The 12079-nt window shown below is 37.1% G+C and overlaps 1 protein-coding gene across 1 annotated transcript in view; it reads left to right on the forward strand.

Annotated features, from left to right (window-relative positions):
- The window catches only part of LOC150090042 (muscle calcium channel subunit alpha-1-like), a 1145904-nt gene that overhangs the window by 209166 nt on the left and 924659 nt on the right, over positions 1-12079 (forward strand). The gene's annotated exons all lie outside the window — the stretch shown is intronic.

Here is a 12079-nt window from a genome sequence, read left to right on the forward strand (position 1 = left end):
GGATAAAATTTCTTTTGCATTATTTTTCCAATCAAATAACCACTTATTTTAAGCAATGAAAGGAATGCCAAAGTTACAATGAATATTTAACAGTGAATACTATTCTCTTAATTTGTAAAATACAGAAAGCTCTTAAAATTCTTAATTTCAACACAACCAGTGAATTGCAAAAAAAAAAAAAAAAAAAAAAAACATGCATATGCACACACATATACAGGGTGATTCATTACCAGTGCGACAAACTTGCAGGAGGTGTAGGGGGCACAAAGACGAATCGGAATCACATAGCATTGCAGAGTCCGAAATGCCTTCATCATGCGGTAGAGGACATTGAACGGGAGGTCACGTGAACAGCGATCCCGCTGGAAGTCAGCATTTGTGAACCGTTTCTGTTGAAGAAACCAAGTAGCAAAAGTCCTCCGGAGTGGATAATCCGCAGGCTCCAATGATTGGGCGTGTTGCAGATGGTATGAACTCATTTGGTTTGTTGACAGTATCCTCCATACAGTGAATTGGGAAGCTATATTATTAATCGATGAAGCTATATCAGGCTTAATGTCGAAGTTTGCAGATGATACAAAGGTTGGCAGGGTTGTTAATGGCAGCATGCTACTGCAACAGGACCTAGAAAATTTGGGCAGATTGGCTGAGAAGTGGCAACTGAAGTTTAACATTGACAAATGTAAAGTGAAGTGCATGTAACACCAGAGTAACATATCAACTGTGTGGAACTACACTCAGCATAGTGGAGAATGAAAAAGACATGGGGTAATTGTGCAGTCAGATACCAAGTTTTCTGAGCAATCCAGACAATCTGCAAGAGCAGCTAATGGTATCTTGTCAGTGATATGGAGGAATTTTTCTAGAATGGTCTAAGGCAGCGGTTCACAACTGTTGGTTCGTAAAAGTGTTCTGGGGGTTTGCACTAAAAATTCCATAATGGCATCTGTTTAGATTTACATAGGTGTATTATTGTAAACTACAAAATATAACTACAAAATTGCCAAAGAAATCTCCCACAATTCCTTATAATTACTTTATTATCTTATAGTATATCATGTTAAATAAATATCTAAAATAATTTCTTGACTAAACGTTCAAGAGTATGAAAAAGGTTGTTTATGCATGGGTAATGCGGGGTATAATCAGATGCATGCTTTTACTACCTGGATAGTAGAAATGATGGAAGTGCATTATCCATGCATAAACAACCTTTTTCATACTCTTGGACATTTAGTCAAGAAATAGTTTAAGATTAAACCATGCACACCATCAAGTATCTCTCATATTGCGGAGTTATACTTCATAACCAGTTGTTGCTATTGCAACAACAGGGTACCTGCCCACCCATCGATGAGTAAGCCAACAAACTTTGAAACGGTGCCATCTGGGTGGTGGTGTCCGCTGAGAATAAGTAACAATTAATCTGGTGAAGTTACTTATTCAAAGCAGTGCAATACTTCGCCCACTCATTCTGAAGGTTCAGTCACAATATTAGATATGAATAAACGATGTGTTCATACTACCTGGGTAGTAGAAATGATGGAAGGGTAGTAGAAACCCATGTTTAAACAACCTTTTTTAAATAAATATGTTTTTGATACGATTTTTTTTTCATTCTCAAGGATCATTGTTAAGTATAGGTACTTTTTTTTTTTTTTTTTTTTTTTTTGAACCTATAGTACTTAATACCGTGCATGGGTTGAAAAGACGAAAGAAGATATTTGTTGTCATTAGACTTGAACTTCCGAAGATTGTAATTTTCAGGAAATAGGTATGAAGGAAGGTTGTTGCAGAAAACGGCAATTGAATGAATAAATGAGGAAGAAGAAAAGTTGGTTCTGTGAGTTTCAAGTTGGACAGTAAAAGGATGTTCACTGGTTGCATCACGTGTTCGGACTGCTTTAAAAGAGAGAGTGGGAATTATAGAAGCCAATTCAGAAGAACAGTGCCCATGGAAGTATCCATCGATAGAAAAGACATGTGGCAGAAACAGAACCTTTAAAAGATAGAGTGGAGAGACTCTGTTAGAGATGAGTCATTAATTAACCTACCTGCCCTCTTCTGAATGGAATCTAGAAGCCTCAGAGAGCATTTGGGGGCACCGGCTCAGATGTGGGAACAATATTCCGTGGTATGGCAGATTTGCGATTTGTACAGAGTGAACAGCTGTTTGGAAGAAAACAGCTTGGTTTTTCTCTTTTCGCCGAGAGCGAAAGGGAAGTTTGTTTTTTTTTGTCCTACTGGAGATCAGCATTTAAGGATTTGCCAGTGGATACTCGGGAAGTTGAAGCTGTTTCAGAAGGGCATGGTTTCTCAAATTGGAAGGTAGAAAGTAATGTGCTATCACCAGCAAAACTATGGATATGATTTCCAGTCAATGGAAGAAGGCCATTAATATACAAGAGGAAAAGAGTGGGAGAAAGAACTGAACCTTGGGGGACACCAGCATTATTGGAGAAGTAAGATGACAGAAAGCTGTCTAACCATAGTGAGCAGTCAGAGAGAAAACTGGATACCCATTTACAAAGCTCACAAACCATAGGATGGAAGCTTATTTAGAACACCTTTATGCCAAACACGATCAAAAGTCTTTGAAATGTCAAGAGCAATGGCTTTGAGTTTCACCAAAAACTTTTCCATTGAATTAGTCCATAGATGTGAACATCTTTTGAGAACAACTGGAGAAATTCCATCAGGACCTGGATTCCAAATTTCTTTTGTAGCATCAGATTCATCAAAATCCTTCTGATGGAAAACTACAGGATTCATTGAATGGAGTGTACTGGGAACGGTTTGAGGTGATTTACCAAGGTCATCAATACGTGAGTTGGAAGAAAAATAGGTTGCTAGCAGGTCAACTTTATCTTTGTCTAATGTGGCAATAGAACCATCTGGTTTTGAAAGAGGTGGGAACAGAGATGGGCAAAATTTGTGGCCGATAGCTTTGGAAAGACCAGAATGCTTGGCAATACTTAATTTTTATTACACAATGTTGTTTATAAAAATGTAATGCTGGAAATATTTTATAATGAAAATTCACTACTTTTATACGATTTAAGAGAATATAGGCTTAGGGGTTCGCAATAAAAATATTATTTTGAAAGGGGTTCGCGAGTCAAAAAAGATTGGGAACCGCTGGTCTAAGGTAATGGTCAGACTGCACTTTGAGTACTGCATACAGGTCTGGAGGCTTCATTTTAGGAAGGATGTAGAGCTGTTGGAATAAGTACGGAGGGGCAGTGAGATTGGTGAGAGGAACAAAGGGTTGCTTTTATGAAGAAAAGCTTAAGTTCTGCAAATTGCAGTGTCTGGAGACTAGGCACCTGTGAGGTAATCTGATTGCAGTGTATACAGCCTTGAATGGTTTGAGCAGGCTCAGTGCTGATGTGATTCTTCCTCTTGCCCATATTAATTGCCTTGAGGGAACAAAAATTCAAATTGAGGAAAGGCAGTTGTAGAATGCACGTGGGAAAATTTGCTCCTTTAGCCACAATGACAGATGGTACAATCACAAAATTCCATCTGTCATTGTGGAAGTTGGCAGCTTCATAAATTCAAGGCAGAACTCGACAAACATTTGGAGTGAATGAATGGGCAAAATGGGATGTTTTTTTTTTTTTTTGGCTGATGCTATATAAGCTTGATTTCTTGCATCATATGCCTCTACTAATGCTAATGGCAAGTGGGATGTTGTGTGACCAAGTTCCAGTTAGGCTTAAGGGTAAGTTTTATAAATCAGTGATGAGGCGGACTGGTTTCGGAGTGCTGAAATTAAAAAAAGAGACAAGAACAAGTTATATATGGCAGAAATACAGACATTATGATGGATAAGTAGAGTTTCCAGAATGGATAAAATGAAAAATCAACATGTTAGTTGAATAATTGGAAGAGAATATTGAGACCGAAGTAGTTAATTAATCAAGTATGCATTGCATTTCAGGTACATTAGCAAATGATAATAATTCATGATTAATAACAAAAAACAAGCAAAAAGTAAACACATATTGAGAACATTTCATTTCTGCACATCTGTTGCATTGCCTGTTCACTCTGCCAACCAGCACATGGCAACAAACATAATATCCAGTGCTTCAATTATAATATAGTGTAGAGTGTGTTTAGTGTCAAACAGCACCAGGGGTTCAACCATCTCCGCATAGTATACATTGTGGGTGTGAAACAGAAGACTGTCAATGGCAGAGGTTTAAAGGTGTATGGATTTTTTATGTGTGTTGTGTCGTGTACCGTTGTTCCTCTGGTCATTTAGCCACTGGGACCCAATATTGCCCACACTCTGCCCCATGGAGGCAGACCAGGTACACTGGTATTATAGTTAGTTACTCTGGCAGGTCTTGCCACCTAATTTCCTGAGATTTCAGTGGCTAGGACCTAAAAAAAAAAACCCCTATAGATAAGGTTTTTTTTTTTTTTTAGGGGGTCAGCCAAAAGGAGTACTAGTTATGCGATTTGATGTTATTAAATTTTTGAGTGTAGGGTTCAAGCAATTTTGAGATGGTTTGGGGGCTAATTGTAAGTTAGAGAGGGGGGAGACAGAAGGCTGGGGGAAAAGACAGAGATATGGGGTCCATAGAGATGACTCCCCAAGCCCCACCAGAGGGAAAAGAGGAGCAGCGAAGGGGAAGGATACCAGGGGTCACTTCCCCACTTCAATTACAATACATGATATATGGATAGCCTATGTGATATCGATGAAAAAATAAATAATTTGATTTGGAAAGGCTTGGCAAATTGCCCTAAATGAGCCAAACATAAAATTTCACAAAAATCTATCCACAGAGTCAAGTTATTATGCAGCCCAAATGGGCAAAGAAATAATAATTGCCATATTCTGTTAGTCTGAATTTAATGAAATTTTGGATGGATTGATAAGTTTCTCTAAGAGGAGCTAAATATAAAATTTAATCAAAATCCATCAAGTGGGAGTCAAGTTATTAAGTGCGGACAGACTGACAAAGAAGTAATAATTACTGGATTTCTATCGGTCCAATTTGAATTAAATATAGGACTGATAAATTTTTCAATTTTTTGAGTGAAATATGAAATTTTATGAAAAACCCATTAGGAGTCAAGTTACTACATGCAAATGGACAGATGTGGTGAAGACAATAGGCTTTAAAAACAGTAAGGGGCTAAACATCTTTGTGGAACATCACTCATCAGATTAATACACGAAGAGTAGTTGGCCCTTAGCATTAGTAGAGGCATATGATGATGCAAGAAAGCAAGCTTATACAGCATCAGCCTAATTAATAACCATTCTTTGTTTTACCACTTTACCACCCGTTTATCCATATAGTAACTCCTCCAATGCCACATTGCCCAAATTTAAACAATAATCATATCTGTGTTGTAGTGATACACAGACTAGTAGATTAAAAGCAACCATAGGCAGAAGTAAAATCTAATCTTGTGCTGCTTCTCTTGGTGCACACAGCAGTCAGCCATACAAGGTGTGGGGATTACATGGCCCATTGATATCTCTCATGGGACAAGCAATTGCATAGAATGTGTTGGGGTTACTAAGAGAAAAAACAGGTATACTATTTATATACATTATTATTATTAGCTACATGGTGCAAGGAAGCCTGAGGCGGCTATGCGGCACCAGCAAAAAAAAATTCCTGAGAGAGAATGTCAAAAATAGAAGGAAATCACCAAGAAAGAGAAGAATGATGATATCCAGCTCAGGACCCTGGGTGCCAAGCCCATACTCACCAGATGTAAGCCCCCTGAGGTTAAATGTTTGTTTTTTTTTTTGTGCTTCTGTCACACCATTTGTCAATTTGATGTGACATAAGCACAAAAAAAAAGAAGAAAGATTGAAAATGAGGATAGGAATGCGTTCTTGGTCAGATGACTGTGATAGATATAGTGAAGAGCTATGCACACAAATAGTGGGCCAGTAAATCAGAATGTTTTATAACTGGGGACTTTTGCTTTCCAGATGTTGTGTAGAACCTGGGGACTGGTCACTTGCACAATAGCAGAAAATTCCTTGATTTATTGGATTGACTGCTTTTCTACATTGGCATGTTAGCAGCAAAAAGAAAAGGCAGTAATCTTGATCTGATTATTGGAGTGACCCTTTGTGTGCATTAAGAATCTGCAGATAAAAGAACCGCTAGGTTGCAGTGACCACAGTGTATTGATGTGGGATTCACTTAAAGATGAAATCGCCACGAAGAGTAAAGGGAAGGAATTTTGCTTTCTTAAAGGTGACTACAATGGTCTTTGGCGAGTTATTTATTTATTTTTTTTTTTTCAGTAGGACAAATTGATAATGTTACCCACTACAAATTGTAAATGGGAAGTATTGAAGAAAGTAATTGTAGATGCTACTAAGCATTTCCTACAAACTAAGAGATCCTGTTCAAGGTTCAGACCTAAATAGGTGACAGACAAACTTATGAGACTAATGATAGAGAACAAAAATGCATGGGATGATTATGAATTATGAAGAGACACAGAAACATACAGTAAGTATAGACAAGTCTGCAATCAAGTCACAAATGGAGTAAGGCAGATTACAAGAAGTCTCTCATTGGAAATGTGAAGAAAAGTAGCAAAGAGATCTTTGCTTATTAACGCTAGGAAAGGAATGTACTCCATGGTTCAGTAGGTATGAATGGCATAACTGCTGTTGAGCCTGTTCTGGTTGTTAACAAATTAAATAAGTATTTTGAATATCTAACATTTGTACATGAAGAAGTGTTTAGGGATGGACATGCCAGAACTATACCAATACTTATAACTGGTGCTAAATGATTTTTTTCTTATAACCGAGTGGAAAGTGGAAAATAAATTGCCAAGGCTAAAAGTAAATAAAGCAACTGGGGCAGTGGAATCTATCCAATTTTATTTAAAGTAGCAAATGAATGAAGCACACTTTTAGCCATAATTAAGAGAGCAGCCTTGGATTCAGGAGAAGCCCATATGGGTTGGAGATGTACAGTTTTATTCCTTGTTCATAAAAGTTTGTCAAAGAGCTAAGTGAATAACTATAGCCCTGTAAGCTTTACGTATGTTCCAGAGAAATTAATGGGATCAATGATCAAAGAATTAATGCAGATTTTCTTGACAGGGATGCATTTTTTAGTAATCACAGCATGGCTTTGTTAAGTGAAGATCCTGTCTGACCATTTGATTGGCTACTATGGTGCTGCAAAAATATAATTTTGACATCATATACTTGCCAACCGGGCTAGCCGGGTGGGTAAAGTGCCTGCCTGGCAACCCAAAGGTCGCGGGTTTGATTACCGCCTCGGGCTTGGATCAAAGTACTGCAAAAACCTTGGGAGGTGCATTATGGCCACAGAAGCCTATGCATCAACAACTACCAAAAAAAAAAAAAAAAAAAAAAAACCCCATCATATACTTAACTTTCAGCAATTCTTTTGACTATTCCACATGAAAGACTTATACAAATTGGAGCAGTGTGTCATTAGGTGCAAGTTACTGCTATGGATAAAGGGATGGATGAATAGCAGAAGTCAGAGGGTGGTTATTAATAGGTGTTGCTCTTCTTGACTAATGTCATTAGTGGAAGCACTTGGGTTTCAGTGCTAGGCCCTTTATTGTTTACAGTATTAATGATATTAATGAAAGACTTAAGTTTAATGCCAAAGTGTGCAGATAATATGAAAGTTTGACAGTGGTTAATGATAGAAATGATATATAGGTATGATGCTGCAACATGAGCTAGAAAAATTAGTCAAGTAGGCCAAGAAGTGGCAATTGACGTTTAACATTGAAAATGAAACTGCATTTTCGGTTTCATTTTCAATTCCCATGGGAAGACGTAGTCTCAGAACAACATACCAATTTGGTGTTATCACATTCAGTGTAGTGGAGAAAGAAGACCTGGAGATAATTATACAGTCATGAAGTTCCCTAAGTACTTTCCTTCTACTCTGTTAAGTTTCTTCTAAGTTTCTGTTAATGATATATATATATGAGAATTTTGCCAGCATTCACAAGAAGATGATTTTCCTATTGTATAAAGCAGTGGTTAGATTGCATATTGAGTACTGCATGCAGGTCACGAAGCCTTATTTTAGGAAGGATATGGATCTGTTGGAATGGACACAGAGAATAGCAGGGACACAAAATGGTACACTTATTCAGAAAGACTTCATTCTGCAAATTGCAACATCTGGGAATTAGACACCTGTTAGAAAACCTGATTGAAGTATTTTAAGCCTTAAATGAATTGAGTAAGTTAAATGGAGATGGCATCCTAACTCCTGCACAAATGACACATAATTGATGATTGTAAGAATGATGCACAAAAATTTTATTTCAGCTAGAGAGTGATTGATTGTTGGAACAAAGTTTCATCTGATGTTGTGGAAGTGGATAGTTTGAATAACTTTTAAGGAAGAATTAGACAAATGAGGTGGGTTTTGTTTTTTGGCTAATTGTCTATAAGATTGTATATTTGCACATCTCCAAGCTGAAGATGCAAGTACTTCTCCTGAATCTAAGGATGTTTTCATCATGATGGTTAAAGGTAGTCTGTTGTGGCTTTTAGTATGATTACTATTAATATTAGCTATAAAGTGTAAGGAGGCCATAGGCTTTTGCTGTACTGGCTGGGGGGAATTTTATATATATATATAAAGCAAATAATTAGATAGATTACAGCAGCCCCCAAGTGCTTTGTTTACCTTTACATGCACAAATTTCTCTTCCACTTCATTTTCTTTTATTTTAAAATTATTTTTTCATAATCACTTTGACTTCTGATAACATTCTTCATGTGTGAATGTCAATGTGAAATATTTATTCAATTTATCAGTAATTTTTACAGCATCATAAATGGTTTTATCATTCTTATCTACTATACCAATGTGATTCATTCCCTTCCTTTTATTATAAACATGCACGAAGAATTCCTTATTGATTTTTCCCCCCCTTATACTTAGCCAAAGACTTCTTATAATCTGTGTAACTCCTTGAGAAACTTGATTACACTGTAGTTTTTACTTATTTTGTATGATTTATACCCCTATCCATTTATAATCATCCTATGCCTCTGAATACTTCCCATTTAGCCTGTACATTTTGCAACATCAGTTGATCCTACTGTAAAGAGTGTGAAATATGTCCGAGTATGTTATAATTACCTTGACTAAATAAGTCCTTTCCTTTACTTTTTAAGTTGAAGGATGCTGTATGAATTGTTTCTAGAAATGTGAATAATTGCCTGTATAGCTATTTTATATAATAGCTATAACAGACTTTAGGATAATAATTCAATAATTGTTTTATTTTATAATTTATGTATTATTATCGATTAACTAGCTATTATGGAAGAATTAATATTATAATATCATTTAATGAAAACAATGAAAAGCAAAGGTACATTTCTAATATTTGGTCCTAGGTACCAAATATTAGCATTAGTAAAGGCACATGATGCAAGAAATCAAGCTTATCAGCCAAAAAAAAAAAAAAATCTAATTTCACCCATCCACTCGCTCCAAATGTTTGTCTAGTTCTGCCTTGAATCTATTTAAGCTCTCAACTTCTACAACAACAGATGGAAGTTTCTTCCAGCAATCAACCACATGCTGGCTAAAGGCAAACTTCCGCACGTCTATCCTACAATTGTTTTTCTTCAATTTGAATTTATTCCCTCTCAGGCTATTATTCTGAGCAAGAGGAAGAATTCCATCAGCATTGAGCATGCTGAAACCATTCAAGACTTTTTACACCTCAGTCAGATCACCTCGCAGGTGCCTAGTCTCCAGACACTGTAATTTGCAAAACTGAAGCCTTTCTTCATAAGAGCAACCCTTTGTTCCATTCGCTCATATTGTTGCCCTTCTCTGCACTCTCTCCAGCATCTCTACATCATTCCTAAAATGAGGCCTACACACCTGTATACAGTACTTAATGTATGGCTTGACCATAGCATTATACAAGGGGATAATCACCTTATCCCTGCTAGAAAAATTCTTGTATATCATTGACAAGACACCATGAGCTACTCTTGCCGCCCGTCTGCACTGTTCAGAAAACTTCATATCTGCCTGCACAATTACCCCAGGTCCTTTTCATTCTTTACCACTGTCAGTGTAGTACCACAGAGTCGATACGTTACTCTGGGGTTACTGTTTCCCATATGTAGTACTTTACATTTGTCGATGTTAAACTTAATTTGCCACCTCTCAGCCCATCTGCTCAACCTTTCCAGATCCTGTTGCAGCAGTGTACTGTCAGTAGTGTCCTCAACAACCCTGCCAACCTTTGTATTGTCTGCAAACTTGGACATTAAGCTTGATATACCATCATCAATATCATTTATAAATACAGAAAACAACAATGGACCCAAGTTATTAACAACCAAGTTATTAAAAATATAAGCACCCAAGTGTCATTAACAACCCTGCCAACCTTCGTATCATCTGCAAACTTGGACATTAAGTCTGATATACCATCATCAATATAATTAATAAATACAAAAAACAACAATGGATTCAACACTAAACCCTGAGGGACTCCACTAATAACATTAGTCCACGAAGAGCAGTGTCCATTGATTACCATTCTGTCTTCTCCCACTCAACCATCCGTTTATCCATAACAGGAATTTGCCTCCAATGCCACACTGCTCCAATTTGTGCAACAGTTTAAAATGTGCAGCAATATCAAAAGCCTTTCTAAGATTCAAATATATGATATCAAAGTTATTCCCTGCATCCAGTTCCTTTGTGAACAAATCATAGTATCCAATCAAATTGGTCAGACAAGACTTCCCCTTAACAAAAGCATGCTGTGTCCGAGCTATAACTGAAGTCTTGTCTAGATGATCCTGCAGTGCTTCTTTAACCAGTGCCTCCATTAATTTCCCTGAAACAGAAGTCAAACTAACAGGTCAGTAATTACTTGTTTCACTCTTTGATCCTCCTTGATGAATTGAGGTCACATTTGCACATCTCCAGTCCATGGATAGCTCCCCTGAGTCCAAGGAAGCTGTCATAATTATGGCTAAGGGTTTGCTTTCTTCCTTTGCTGCATCCTTTAATATAACTGGATAGATCTCATCCACCCCAGGTGCCTTTCTTATATTTATCTTCAACAATTTCTCCTCCACTTTGCTCTCAGTTATTACAAAATCAATTAGTTCACTGCCAGAGTTTAATTCACCTCTGGCATTCCCCTCCCTGAATAACTTCTCATGTGTGAATATAGATGCAAAATACTCATTCAGTTTATCAGTTACTTGAGCAGGATCATCAATAGTCAAACCATCTGTGTTAAGTGGACCAATCTGATTCATCGCCTTCCTTCTAGAGTTTACATAAATAAAGAACTCTTTGCTGTTTTTCTTTTCATCCTTTGCCAAATATTTCTCGTAAACTGCCTTTGCTTGCCTAACCTCCTTTGTGACTTTGTTACAGACCAGCTTATATCTATCATAGGCCTCCGTGTCACCCATTAATTTTTATATGTATCCCATGCATTTTTCTTCTCTGCCACATGTCTCATTAGTTCATCTGACATCCAATTTGGGCTAAATCTTGAACAATATTTCTTAGTTGGTATGAAAAGACTAGTAGCTTCCAAGATAAATTCTTTGAATGCTTCCCATTTTGAATTTGCTGTTGGTAACATCATCAGTTGTTAGCACCATGTAGAATTTAAATACTGTCTCAGACCTCTGTAGTCGCCTTTACGAAAGCAAAAACCCTTCCCTTTATCCCTGATGGTAGTTACCTCTTTGAGTAAATCCCACTTCAACACACTGTATCACTGCCACCTTTATCTGCAGATTCTTAATGCATGAATAATCACTACTGATAATAATCTGATCAAGAGTATTACTCCCTCTAGTTGCCTCCTGAACATGCTGCTGTAGAAAACAATCATCCAATAAATCCACAAAAGCCTTGCTGGTGTGTGAGTGACCAACCCATAAATTCCTGTCAATATCTTGGAAATCCCCTATTATAAGACTCTCTCTCTGATATACTGGCCCACTCTATTTTCCTGTACAGTTTTTTATTATACTCATCAGAGTCATTAGGCCTATAACACACTCCTACTCTCA

The sequence above is a fragment of the Mastigoproctus giganteus genome, chromosome 2 (genome assembly GCF_048544385.1).
Source record: "Mastigoproctus giganteus isolate SK-2022 chromosome 2, ASM4854438v1, whole genome shotgun sequence".
In the NCBI taxonomy this organism is placed as follows: Eukaryota; Metazoa; Arthropoda; class Arachnida; order Uropygi; family Thelyphonidae; genus Mastigoproctus; species Mastigoproctus giganteus.